General features: G+C 43.6%; 1 protein-coding gene across 19 annotated transcripts in view; it reads left to right on the top strand.

Annotated features, from left to right (window-relative positions):
- DAB1 (DAB adaptor protein 1) overlaps positions 1 to 13947 on the top strand; it is a 414806-nt gene that overhangs the window by 230910 nt on the left and 169949 nt on the right. The window contains exon 1 of one of the 19 annotated variants that reach the window (XM_066192895.1): positions 632 to 767. The exons of the other annotated variants lie outside the window; for them this stretch is intronic. The gene's annotated coding sequence lies outside the window, so the exon portion shown is untranslated. Of the gene's footprint in view, positions 1 to 631; positions 768 to 13947 lie in introns of those variants that run through there. 19 annotated transcript variants of the gene reach the window in all.

Below are 13947 nucleotides of genomic sequence, written 5' to 3'. Positions count from 1 at the left end.
TTGCCCCTGAAATCACACTGTTTAAGGTTTTAATTATTTTAAATCATAAATAAATAGTTGTGCATACAGACTGCTTCCTATGCACACTACTCCTCTGATAACTGGAAAATTAGGCAAGAAAGGGAAGAAAATACCAAACTGGTGAGATGAGAGGAAAACCAGATTTGTGTGTCTGACTGCAAGAAGTGAAGGAGGCACTGGTGGTTTGGGTGAAATTTGGTGAGCTTGCTGTAACTGTTTCAGGATTTTAAAGATTTCCTGCAATTTTTGGTGTTTCTTTTTGGGTTTAAAGAGTTGGTAACGAGAGCCTGAGGGGTTGGTGAGTGTTAAGCTGCTCTTTGTGCTAGTGGAGTTTTATCAGTCTTAGCCTCTGTCCTTTACATGGGTGTCTGTTGTATCTTATCTGTATACAATAATAGCATCTGGCAGGCTGGGTAACTATTTGATGCCTATAAATGTGTTATCTGTTTGCTCAGAAGTTTTCCATCAGGTAAGTGAATGGAAAATACAGGGGCTTTGTAAAACTGATGCTGAGTTGGGGGGAGAAGGAACTTGGCTGCATTTCCACTGCCTACGCTGTTACCACAGACTGAGTCATCTCTGAAGAGTTCTTGTCCTGTGAACTCTGATTTTTACTCTTTTAATTGATCCACCACAGGGTTCAAAAGCACCCAGGCTCTGTGGCAGCACCCCAGGCAGGAGTGAGAATCCTCCAGAGCCACCAGAGCAGCAGTGAGCCCCGACCTGCAGAGTGGACAGTGTGCAAGGTGTGGTGCTTGTACCTCCAGCCAACAATTTCAAATGCTGCTGTTCACCAGCTCCTGAAGTGTTTCACAGTTAAAAATGAGAGGTTAGAGTGAAAATTCAGAAATCTGGTTAACCAGGTGCCTGGAGAACTGCCAGCTTGCTTTGCCTCTTTATCTGTGGCTGACACAGACAGGACAGAGCAGAGGATTTCAATATGCAGGAGCTTCAAATACGTGGAGCAAACACTTACCATAAAAAGCACCATCCTGGTATTGCTTTTTCTTATCCTTCCCCTTCACTTTCCCTTCTTTTCCCCTTCCTCCTGCCCTCTTTCCAAAGCCATGTGCATCAGAACACATCTGGTAAAAAAGCAGCAGGAGCTGCTCTTTGGTTTTGGAGAGGACCAGCTGCCCACAGAGAAAGGAGTGCTGTGGAGGGGACCGGTGACACTGAGGACTCCAGTGTCCCAAATTAATTTTGGCACCCAGGGAGGAGAGGAAAGGCCATCTGCATGAGGTTTAATTGCAACACTGTGTGCTCAGCTGAGCTGGCTCTTTCATCCTGCCTTTGCACTCTGTCTTCCCAATGTGTCATCCAGCCCCCCAGAACTTGCTGAAATCATTCCTTTGATCCTCACCTCTGGGCTTTGTCCTGATTTTATTGACTCTGCTGCAAAGCCTGGACCTGTCTCTGTGTCCATGAAGTGTACTGGGCACCCTGTCCCAGCTAATATTCAATATTTGTCACAGAGCCCCTGACTGCCTCCTGCAGCCATCCATCCTGCTGCTCTTCCTATTGATCATCCTCTTCCTCTGGCAGCCACGCACAGATCTGGTTTGCTTTTTAACTGATCACAAAATGAAACAAACAAACAAAAAAAAAACACCGAAAAAAAGGCAAAGCAGAGCAAAATAAACACAAACTTGTCATTTCTTGCTCATGTACTGTTGATAAATGTGCTCTCTCCTCATCCCTTAAAGGCTGTTGTACGTAGTCAGGCTGTTGTGCCATGCCATAACAACCCCCAAATCATTCCTCCCCACTTCTCCATATCTCATCTGTCTCACAGGTCCCTCAGATGTTCTTATCTTAATGGAATTTTTCCTTGCAACCCAGGAATTGTACCAGGGGGCCCTTGCACATCCCAGGCAATGCCTCAGCATGCATATTCCAGCCCTGCATTGTCATATGTTGCTATAAATAGCTCCCACAAAGAGTCCATATTTCTGCGGAGATTCGCCTGTCAGCTCCTAACAATGGGAGTCGTTCACAATGGGAAAATAGAATACCAGCTCCATCAACCTTTGACAGACTAATGGGGGTTATTTGACTTTCAATTTTTCATTATCAGGTTTGGCAGCCGCAATCCTCGTGTTGAAAAATACAAACTGATCCGCACTCCCAACAAGGAGGGACCAGCAGCTCCCGGGGCTGTGCCTGTGCCCACTGATGACACGGGGCAGGGAACCAGCTGCTCACATGCCAGGAGTTCAGAGATCTCAGTGCTGCCCTTCCCTGACCTGTTCTGATGGCTGCAGAAGAGTGGAGTGGTTTTCCTTCAGGCTTGGGAATGTTTGGGGCTGGAGAAGGGAAGGTTGTGTGGAGACCTCACAGCACCTTCCAGCATCTGAAGGGGATACAGGGAAGTTGGAGAGGGACCTTGCCTCGCGAGCTGGAGTGACGAGACAAGGAGTAACGGGAGCAAACTAAAAGAGAGGAAATTCAGGTTAAATATATGGAAGATAAGTTATAGATATATGAAGGTGGTGAGGTCCTGGCACAGGTTTCCCAGAGAGGCTGGGGATGCCCCATCCCAGGAGTGTCCAAAGCCAGGTTGGATGGGACTTGGAGCAACCTGGGATAGTGGAAGGTGTCCCTGCCCATGGCAGGGGGTAGAACCTGATGATCTTTAAGGTCCCCTCCAGCTCAAACCATTCTGTGGTTCTACTGCTGAAAAATCCCTCATTTGAGTTTGCTAGAAGGATGTTCCCTCTGCCTTGAGGGCTCCAAGTCACCTGTTCAGAACCTCAGCACTGAACTGAGGTTCACCACTGTCCCTCTGGCTCCCTGGTGTGTCCCTTGTCCTCACTTTGTCACCATGTCGTGCCTTTGTATAAACTGCTTTTTTTTGGGAAGTGACATTGTCACAAGGCAGCTGCTCTGGGCTGTGCAGAAGGTGAATCGCTCAATAAACATTCCAAATTTAGCTCAGATTTGCCACTGGCAAAACAAAATCCCACATGAGAGTCGGAAATGCAGAGGCTGTTACTTCGCCTGTGATGTGAAAAGGCGTCTTACACCAAGATAATTGTCCTGGAAAAAAATCTGGCAGCAATAAAGGACAATGAGCTACTTGAGGTCACTGCTTTTACCACAAAGTAATTAGCCAAGCCCAGTTTTATGGGCCCTTTGCAGGACCCAAACTGGCTATTTACAGGGGGAAATAGGACATTGACCTTTTTTCTTGGGGAAGATGTAGGTAGAGTGTCACACATTTTAGTGAGATCCCCGGTGTGCACAAGTCAGTGCCAGAGGTGCCCAGCCCCTGTCAAACGGCTGTCCAGGCTTGGTCAGAGTTTGGACACAGAAATATCCCATAAACAAGAGGGATCTTGCAGGTTTCAGTGATGCAGGTGACAGGGGTTAATCTGGAGTCACACAACAGACACAACTGCAGAAGACACGATGGGCAATGGGAAAGTTACCTGTAAAGGTTCTCCAAGCCCTGCTGAGTATCCACTGCCACAAAAGACAGCAGCTCAGGGAGAAAGATCTGAAAATGGATTTTCAAGTAGTCAATGTTCCTCTAATTACTTCAGAATCGGTACCAGCAGTAGGGAAGAAGTCTTCTAGCAAGAACCTCCTTGTAACTCAGCAAGAATGGACTGGCCTGAGGACCTTGATCCATTATCCAAACCTAAATCCTGGTGGGTTTTTTATCTAAGGGAGGTCCAAGACATTTAAATATAATTAACTGCATAACTCCATTAGTTCAGAGCATAGTCTAGCGCTGGCTTACCTTTACAATTATAAAGGCTTACCCTAAAAAATCACAAATTACAAGAAAACTTGCTTTAATGGGAACCACAGTTTAAGGTACTCAAGGACCATCCTCCTCTACAGACAACAGCTTAGTCCAACAGCTTAGAAATGGAAAATTTCTTTGTTTCCTTCTGACTCTGGCACAGCAGCTGCAGGGATTAATTGAACTCATGAAATCTATTGATTTTCTGTAGCTGTTATTAAAAAAAAAAAAAAAAAAAAATAAGGCACTTTTGCACCCTGTGAAAGGTATGACTATCACTAAATTGTGTGCAATAAACCAACAAGGCTCCGGTCTGTTGAGAAACCCCGAGTCCCATTAGTCTCCTAATTTTTATTTCAGAGCACAGAGACTTTTATTGTGCTGCTGAAACTTCTGAGACAGTCCTGCTGTGCCATCAGGCTCATCTCAAACGAGAAACCTCCATGATCCCAGCATCTCTTCTGTGGATCAGCAGGAGAGATGCTGGAGAAGCCATGAGGAGGTTCTCACTTGTGCAGCTAAAACCTGTTCAGCATCTCTGCTGTTCTCTCCTGGATCTCCATGTAAATTCCCATGGGGGCATCAGGAGAATGGAATTCATTTTAGGAGGTTTGAAGTGTTGCACTTGAGATAAGCATTAAGGTTTTTTAGTGCTGCCCTCCCTGCTGACAGTTCAGTAAAAGCAAAGCTGCCTTCACCAAAGTCCTCCCCACTCCCAGAGTTTCCAAGAGCCGCATTTGTTTAAAACATTGAATAAATTACCTCCACTAATAACAAGAGTGAAAACAAATCCCAGGGTGTGTTTGGGACTTGTTCTTAGATCCATAGCACTGCAAATAGATTGGTGCAGCAGCATCAGTTTTTATTCTTCAGCACAGTTACATTTATATCAAAACTGAGTTCTATTTTAAGACCAGACCACAATTCAAAGATGGCAAAGCAATATTTTTCATCTGAGATTATCAAAAAATATTTTGCTTATATATTTTGTCATTTGAAGTGGTGGTGGTAGCAATCCATATATTGTTTTAAGGCCTTCTTCCTTATCTCAGTGATAGGACTATAGATTGTGTCATCTCTGCTGAACAGTGGAGTTAAATAAATCCCATTCCCCCTAACAATTTCTTAAGTTCCTTATTAGCAATGTGCATGATGATATACTATAAGCAAATTCGCTGCACTAACTAGAAGGAATTTTAGAGCACACCTGTTAGATTTGGTGTCTCCACACCAGCCTCTGGTTTTTTTGTCTTTTGGGGGAATTTTTTTGTTGAGTAATTGCTGGATAACTTAGCAGGGAAAGTGCTTTGCAAATGAAAAAGTACAAAATACCTGCTTGGTGGTCAACCACACGATGAATATTTTAAAATCAAATTCTGCAGGACACGTGCAAGGCAGCAGGAGGGAAGGAGTCCAGAGCCAGTCTATGTGTTGTATGAAATATCTGCTTTTTGGTTGAAGTTTTCCAGTTATGTCCCCTTTGGTTTGGGCCAAAGAGTGCTGTTCTATTTTCTTTAATTCAATGCAAAGCTTAGGAAAGGCATATGTATTTATTAAGACTTCAGGCACTTCCCTATTTGATTCTCTAAAGACCTGAGCACAGCTTGTAACTCCCATTATGACTAGGGAGAAGTGGGTAAAGAGGAGCAAACAGACTTTGCTTGTGTTCTAGCACTCCTGATGGAGTTTTGTGTGTGTGGCTCCTTCAGAGGAAGCATCAGCCTTTCAGGACTGGCGTAACTGGAGTCTGTTTTTAAATATTCCCTCTCCAAGCTGCATTTTTCCCATTCCTCACTGTGTTGCTGGCTTGCAGCCTCAGAATTTGCCCCTTTTCAAGCCTGGCAAGTCGTGTCATAGTTGACAAACATGACAATGGCTCGCAGTCGTCCTGATTAGATGGACACCAGAGAGTCAGAGGCTTAATGAGGTGCTCTGGTGCATAATCACCATCACTGATGGGCACTTGGAGTGAGTTATTCAGCAGGATGTGTTCTGTCCTGCACTCTGGCTGGAAATATAACTCACAAAATTGCACAATTTCTTGACCAACTGAACGAGCTATCAGTGAAAACCTTTCAAAATCCACTTTAAATAAGAGCCCGCCTCTTTCCATAGAGTGCCAGTGAGAGCTGCTTCCAGAAACGGTGTGGGCTGAAATTCTGGGACTGGTTTATTTTTGTGTGGTGCTTAACTGAGCCTGTGTGAGGCTTGGGCTGAGGGACAGGAGGAGGAACCTTCAGGAAGAGGAATGTTGTCCAAACGGTGTCACCGATGGGAAAATGGATGGAGAGAAGGGCAATTCCTGCATTACCACGGCTGAGGGAAGCTTATCTCAGTGGCAGAATTTTATTTGTCCTCTGTCAGGACTCTGTGCTATCTTTGCTCCTTAGATGACACCCTGTTCCTGTGGCCCTGCATTGCCAAAAAGGCTTTCTAATGACACAATTCCTTCATTAAATTCCAGGCGGTGACTGAGCTTTGGGGAAGAGCCGTGCTCTTGTCCCTGTCCCCCCCTTGGCAGCCTGGGCCCAGGGTGGCTCCAGAAGGTTCTGCCCAACTCTCCCTTTGCAGCAAGGAGTTGGTTACACAAAACACTGGGGCCGGCTCAGGTTTAATTACCATTAAATGAAGGCAGCAGTTATAGCTTTAAATTGCACATTCCAAATGAAGGGAGAGTGGATGTTAAACTTAATGACCTGAAGGAAACACTGAAGGTGCAGGAGTGGGGGATGATCTGGAGACCTGTGGTTTGTAAAGCCAGAAGGGACCAGTGCAGAGACCCTCTCTGACCTCCTGAAGGCCACCCTGAATTAATCCAGCTGAGCTGGGCAGATCTCAGGAGACATCCACTTGTGAAACGCGGGTTTACAGTGTTGAGCAGCGCACTTCAACTCTCAATAAATCATTTCCAGCTGTTATTTACTCTGGCTATTAAAATGCAGCATCTCATTTCAGGCCAAAGCTTGCCTAGCTCAATTCCCAGCTCCTGGATCGTATCATAGCTCTGTTTATTTCATAAAGAGGCTGCAATTATGGAACTTCAGTGTCCTGTGTAGGTATTAATCAGCTGTCATCAGCTTGTGCCTTCTTTCTTCTGCTAACTTGAACAGATTCAGTTCCTTAATTTTTGCACTGACCACGTATTTACCGTTTCTTTAATCATTCTTGTGGTTGTTTGGTGCAAAACCAAATGTGGGGACAGCACTGCTGGTTGCTGTTGTGGATGTACCAATTCACATTAACAGTGTGATATAATCTTTCTATTCCCATGTGGCTTTATTCTGCTGACACTGTCAGGGAATGCATCAGACCCTTCACTACCACGGCAATGCCTGGTCTTGGTTTCCAAGTTTTTTCTGTATTTTAGCCCCTTTCTTCCCCAAATAGACTCTTCCAACCTGTAAAAGTGCTGTACTTGCTTTGTTCCTAGGATTCAGTTTATCCTATTTCCTAATTAGGGTTTAGAACTTATTCAGCAGCAGTACTGTGGAGCACATAATGCTTGCTTTGTGTTGATCTTATCAGGTTGCTTTGAATCAATACCTTCTCCACTTCATTATTTACCATTCTCCTAATCTTTGTCAGTCATTTGACATTTTTATCAAATAATGTTTTCGTATTTTCTTCCAGCTTGTTGATAAAAATGTTGTATAGCTGAGGGTCAATTACTCAGGGTCCTTGCAGGATCTCATTAGAAACACCCACCACTCTGTGATTCCTCTGTGGAGTGACTGAAACACAGTAAAATCAAATGAATTGATTAGTGGAGTGGTATAGGAAACAGTGACAATTAGGGAACTGCCACATTAAACAGTGCTGTGCTGGTAAAATTCAAGGCTGAACCACACACTGCATTGTGTTTTAAGAGAATTTTTACAAACCCAAAGAGAGAAAATAACCTCGAGGTTATTCGGTTGTTCTGGGCTGTGACTTTTTAAGGCAGAATTTTTTATATTGGAAGAATCTTCATGATGGACAGCGCTGCGGTTTTTAAAAGGTTGTGGTTCATTGCAGTTTCTTTTCCTTTTGGCCTTGTTTGTTCCTTGAGGGAACAAGGATTCCTCCTCATGGGCAGAGCTCCTCAATGGAGCAATGGGAGGGCTCCTTAAAGAGCTTCTGATATGATGCCTCCTGTCTCTGTAGCAGTTTGTGTTGTCCTTTTAAGTGTGGTGCCTGAAGGTGGGGAGATACCTTGCTAGAAATGCGGGTTTCTGAGCATTCCATTCATCAGAAATTAAACCAGGACAGGAATCTCAGGGGAAGTTCAGCACGTGCAGGTGGGTGGTGCTTCAGTTTTGGGTGCTCTTCCTTTAAGTGTTAATGTGGAAACGAGATTTCATAAACCATAAACAAGCACAGCTGATGGGCAGGGCCTTGGCAACCTCATTGCATTTACATCAGAAACTTTGCCTATTTTAGTCATGTAGATTATGGGATGTGATTTTTCACGCTCTGTAATATCAAGGCAAACCCTACCAAGAAAGCTTTGTTGCCTCAAGACTAATGAGGTTGTAAAACTCTATCCATAAAATCAGAATAATAGTATTCCCTTGCATCACAAGATTGCTGTAAGTACATATGTATATTCTGCACTCGCGTGGCCTAATAATGTGAGAGCACAACTTCATTTATTCGTGTGAAGGACAAGTTTCTGCAGTGCACAAGGTTGCAGGTAAAATCCCAAGGTTTTCCACCTCGCTGTGTAAATAGAGAGGAACACCAGTATGGTTCATTTTATACAGTGACTAATATAACAGCAATTATTGCTGAAATCTTTATTTGTCTTTCCATGCAGTTATCTGCTATGGTTTCTTTTGTATGTTCTCATTTGTTTAATTAAATTACATTTGGTCTTTCCAGAGTCTTTTCTGTCCCGACTTGGTGTGGACATTTATTAATAGTGTCACTTGGTTGATAGTCTGTTAATTTTAATCTTGTCTGAATTTGATTATCTTTGTCTATTTACACTTCAAAGACTTTTCCCTGAATTCAGAAGGACTTGCTCTCTCTTCCCACTGTTCAAGCAAGGCTGGTTGTTGTGTACACTGGGCAGGTGCTTTAATGGCGCTAATTAATCAAGAAACAGTGCAACCGAGGAAGGAAAACATTACAAATGAGTGCAGCCAATTCATATGCAGAGCACCCTGACTGACCCACACTCTAGTTACCCTGGCATCACCCATCAGGCAGAGCCAGAGCAGTGCAGGAGTGAGGCAAACCAGATCCCTGACGAACCATTAGCACCCATCCCTTTGGCTTTTAGGTCAGGTTAGGGTTTAAAGCACTAATCTCCAGTGCTTTAGGTTTCTGAAACCCTGAGATAGCGCAGTGTAAGTACTTAAAAAACCCCAGTGGCTTCTGGACGCGTTCAGTGCAACAGCATCATGTCGATGTTTAAATGAGTTTTGTCAGCTCTCAGGTGTCTGGTCTTTTTCTCAGGGTAGCAGGTCTTGCTCCCTCACCTTGTTCTGCTTTTAAGTTTCTGGTGCTTAGAGTTGTTGGAGAGAGACTTTCAGAATGTGGACTTCAAATACTCAAAGACTTCTCTGCAAAACAGAAGTATAAATATAAACACTCAAATGCATTTGTTTTTAAATCCATGATCTTTGCTCATTCTGAGAGGGGCTGAGAGAAGGTTGGAGGGAGCCATGAGAGCCCTTGTCTCAGGGACATGGCTCCTTTGGAAACTGCCGGATGCCTCCAGGAGTAACCAGAACCTTGTCAGGGTGGGGAAATGGAGCAGAGGATGTTTTTGCTCAGTTCATCTGGAGTTTGTAATAGGCAGGATCTCATGCACAAGATGGGGAAGGTCCCCGAGGTAGATTTTGTGTTTCTGACGCCCAAAATGCTTTGGCTGCCCAGCAATACAGAGAGGGCACTTTTCTTTAGCTGGTTTTGAAACAGTACAGTCACCAATCCTTGTTTATCCATTTTTAATAAGAATGGTGTGAAAGCCCCCAGAGCTCTGACACCAGCCACAAGTGTCTCCTTGCTGGCTGTGTTGAGTGGGGTTTTTTTTTTTCCCCCCTTAATAATTTCAGTTATGTTAAAATTCACTGTTGGTTCATCTTGCTCTGTAGCAAAATGTGAAATTCTTCATTCTTATCTCTGGATTCTCTGTGGGGTTTAGGAGTTTAAGCACCTCACAGCCCAAAGGATTGTTGCCCTGTTAATCAAAGTGTTCTTTACATTGCACCAGTGAAGGGAGTGAGAAGAAAACAGGTCTCTATACCCCTGTCTCTTCAAAGAGATAATGTGTAATTATTAAGGAATGCTGTTGCCAGTTGCCTCCTCTCTCTCCCAGTGGAGGCAAGGGGCAAGGATCACACACAATCACCTTTCCTCATTTTATCTAACAAGGGTGAAATTCTACTGTCAGGCGTATTTTCCAGTTTAAGTCGTGATGTACAGCAGATTGTTATGCATGATTATAAAGCCTAATAAATTTCTCACCATCTCATTTTCCCTGGCTGGTGGAAGTCAGGGATTAAACGCCATTCTGATGGGTGGTGAGGTGAGGTGGAGAGCTGCACTCACAGCCCACAGCACATGACTGCATCTGCCCCTTAAACTCCGAGTCAGGACTGTGTAATTTGTGTCAGCCCAGCCTGGTGGAGATTCCCCAATTCCCCAATTCCTCTCCCATTTGGAGAGCTCACAAGCTGTGGGTGTGTGGGTCCAGGCTGAGCCAGAGGGACTGGGACTTGCTGCTGCCACAGGAGTGGGAAATTGGGAGCCCATGGAATGGTCATTGGAGAGAGCCTGGCTTGCTAAATGCAAGATGAGGTTCTGTGGTCACTTTGCTCCGTGGTTCATTGTGATTCCACATCAGCAGCTGCTAATCTGTGAGCAGTGTCTGTCTGGGTTATCTGTACGTGGCCGTGCCTGAGGCAGGGCCCTGTTACTCTTCCAAAATTAACAGGAGATGAATTCTGAGAGAAAAACAGGCGAATGAAGCTGTGTGAGGGCTCCATTAGCTGCTCCTGGTGTTGGCTTTCATCACAGGGAACAAAAGCTTTTGTGGTTTCCATATCTGCTGTCTTACACCATCAGTTCTGTCTGCATTCAGGGCTCCACACGCCCTGTGAGCACTTTGTTTTTGCAGCGTGTGATAGGAAATGTTTAATGTAGGGATGATCAGAGTGGGGGCCTGGAAGTATTAGTGAGACTGTCACATGATGAGGCTAGAAAGGCGGAATAGTGAGGAAGAAAAAATACTGTGATCTTTAGGTAAGTGGGAACTTACCAAAAGTTTCAAAAGTACTTGAGAGGTTTTGTCTCTTTTTCTTGGAGTTAGAAGAATGTTAATTGAGTATCTCAGAGGGTGACCAGTAAGTTTCTGGACTACCATACATTGTTAATTTTTTTATCTTTGCCAAACATAGAGATTAGTTATGTTAACAAGGGACAGGCTACAGCTGGTATTTTGCTCTACCAAGTTCTCAGCACAGAGAATTGTGGTTTTTTGTGGTTTCTGTGAGAAGCCCAGGCTGGCTCAGCTCGGCACTGTCAGATTGTTTGTCTCAAGGGAACTGTTGGGGAGATAGACATTTTCCATTATTGCTTTCCTAGTGTTAAATTTGATTTGTTCTCTTACCTGGTTCTTGCTACAGAAACCCATCATGCCCTGATTTGCTCCCGTTTCTTTTTGGTTACACAACCATTTGGAAAGAACACCCCAAATGATCTCTTCAGCTTCAGACTGGCACAACTCTGCTAAAAGGTTGGGGAGTCCTTTAAACTGCTCTTTTATCTCTTTTTTTCTCTCTCTTTCTCTTCAGGTTACTTAAAACATCATCCAGAAAAGTAGTGCTGCACCAGTGATTACTGGAAATAAAAGTTCTGTTTAAACTCATGTATCATACCAAGCATTCATTTTCAATATGTGAAGCAAATCCACTGTAAATGGAGAAATGAGGGGGCAGAGTGGGCCAGTGGCAGAACTGGAGTACAGCAGTTGCAGAAACTGAGTTCTTGGGGTCCGAACAACTGAACTGGAAAGGCAGTTGGAGGGAAAAATGTGGGAATGAAATGGAAGCCGTGTTGTAGCAAAATGTAATAATCAGTACATCAGGGAAAAACCATACCACTAACGAGCCAAACCACCCATATTTCTGGTAATCCTGACAGGCAGGAGTTGCTCTTAGAAGAATTTGAATGACCTCAGTGGAATAAGGTCACTTTTCCCATGACTTCCATGATCCTTTGTATGCTACATGTGATTTTCCGAAATACAGCTCCTTACCACAACATAGATAGGTCTTAAAATTATCCTCCTTTACCAATTTATGTCTCTATTAGTTCAAATCAGTTTCTGATCGCTTTAATTTTTTTCTGCACTAACACTGAGTGGTTTTGCTGAGATGTGTTTCCACCTGAACTGCAGAGTTTTGAAGGATCCTGCATATGTTGGATTCCACACAGCTAAACTTGTGAATGCTGCTGAAATTGCTAAAATATTAATTCACAAATATGGATTTCCATTTTGCACAGCCTTTAGCACAGGTCATATTCACTCTGGAGGGCTCGGGACACAGAGCTGAGTAAGTTTTAAGGCAAATCATGAAATGGTAACATCATTTACAAAGGAAGCCTGTTAACTGATAGGTTGGAGAGGGAGTAGCTCTTTTGGTTCACTTATCCCTATAGATTTATTGGCAAACGCAATCTAATCATTGCTTGCAGTGCAGTTCCAAAAGGAGGAAAAAAGGGGGGAAAAGAAAAAGAAAGGCAGCTTCTCAGAGCTCAACTTTATTTTAATAGGTTAGGCTGGTGCAAACCTGTGTGATGCTGTTTCAGATGAAAGGACTGAGATCTAACAAGTCTCCATTCTGTCAAACTAGAAAGGACACGAACTATTTTTTTTTTGACACAGAGGGGAAGTAATCAAATATTTAGCTCTTTTGTTTTCATTAACCAGAACAGGAAGATAAAAAATAGATACCAGAATATTCCTTTTGATTTGCTTCAAGAGTAAGTGAGGCATAGCTGTTCATTCTTCTTCATTTTCTCTCAGAGATGAAAATCAGGAGCAGCGCTGTCCTCCTGGCGCGCGCTCCAGCTTGTTGTGGAAGGAGCATTTTCTCTGTCAGCTTAAAGTATCCATACAGAGCACTTTGTCTCTCTCTGTCTCTCTTTTATTTATATGAATGGTTTTGCAGCAGAAATAAGTGCTTAAGTGCTAACTTTTTTTTTTTTCCCCTTGAAGAGAAGATGAACGGCATGTCAGTGTGTACAGACAATGGATGAAAAACAAACAGAATTTGTTTCGCAGGTGTTTTCATTTACGCATTCTCAGAGCTTGATGGGAAAGTGCCTTTCAAAACACCACAGACACAGCAGCTTTTGTGCTTTAAATGAAGACTGAAACTCTCTGCTTTTCCAAGAGAGCCACTCAAAAGGGTGAAACTTAATTCCCATTGCTCCCTCCGCAGGAGGGGATTTTATAAGGGTACCCTGATCCCCATCTCAAAGGTGGAGAAACAGAGAGACAGGCAGAGATTTTTGCAGGGGAGCATACCAGAGGGCAATGGCAAATCCAGGAGCATTAGCCAGGTCTCCTGAGTCACAGATGAGATGTGGTTAAAGTCTGCACACAGCAGAGTCTGGGCTCTAATGCCAGGATTTATGCAGGGGCTGCTGGATGCACATTGCAATATGATAATCGTTAGGATGGACAATTGTCCCACTGGCTGTCATTGAACAGCCCTCCAGTATGGCTTGTCTGCTCAGCAAAGGAACTGGAAATGAACTCCTTTGTTTTTATTCCTTTTGTTTTGAAGACCTTTTTAACTGCAGAAATCATCCTTATGATGTCAGCGGGGAAAGATTAACCCAGTATGGTTTTTTCCTGAAGGTGAAAAAACATGGAAAATTGCCTCAAGAAAATTACAGACTGCGTCCTGTTAAAAAGCCATTAATGCCTAAGGTGTTGGGGGAGAAAGGCATTGAAATTTCAAATATATTGGATGGTTTTTCCCTGGCATTTAAAGAAATGAGAGTATGCTGATTATTTTCTCCCTCAGATTGGCTTTTCTAGGCTTGGTCCAATATTTCTTCATTAGGTGAGAATTAAACATAACAGAAACGGACACTGTTTTCTTGCTGCAAGACATCCTAGACAATTTCTCATGAACAGAGAATTCAGTAGCTTACAAGTCGTGTAATTAGGGGAT

The sequence above is a fragment of the Chamaea fasciata genome, unplaced genomic scaffold (genome assembly GCF_029207755.1).
Source record: "Chamaea fasciata isolate MVZ Bird 193981 ecotype frontalis unplaced genomic scaffold, bChaFas1.0.hap1 SCAF_10, whole genome shotgun sequence".
In the NCBI taxonomy this organism is placed as follows: domain Eukaryota; kingdom Metazoa; phylum Chordata; class Aves; order Passeriformes; family Sylviidae; genus Chamaea; species Chamaea fasciata.
Note: the sequence above shows the minus strand (reverse complement) of the source record. Positions and strands in the feature narration are given on the sequence as shown.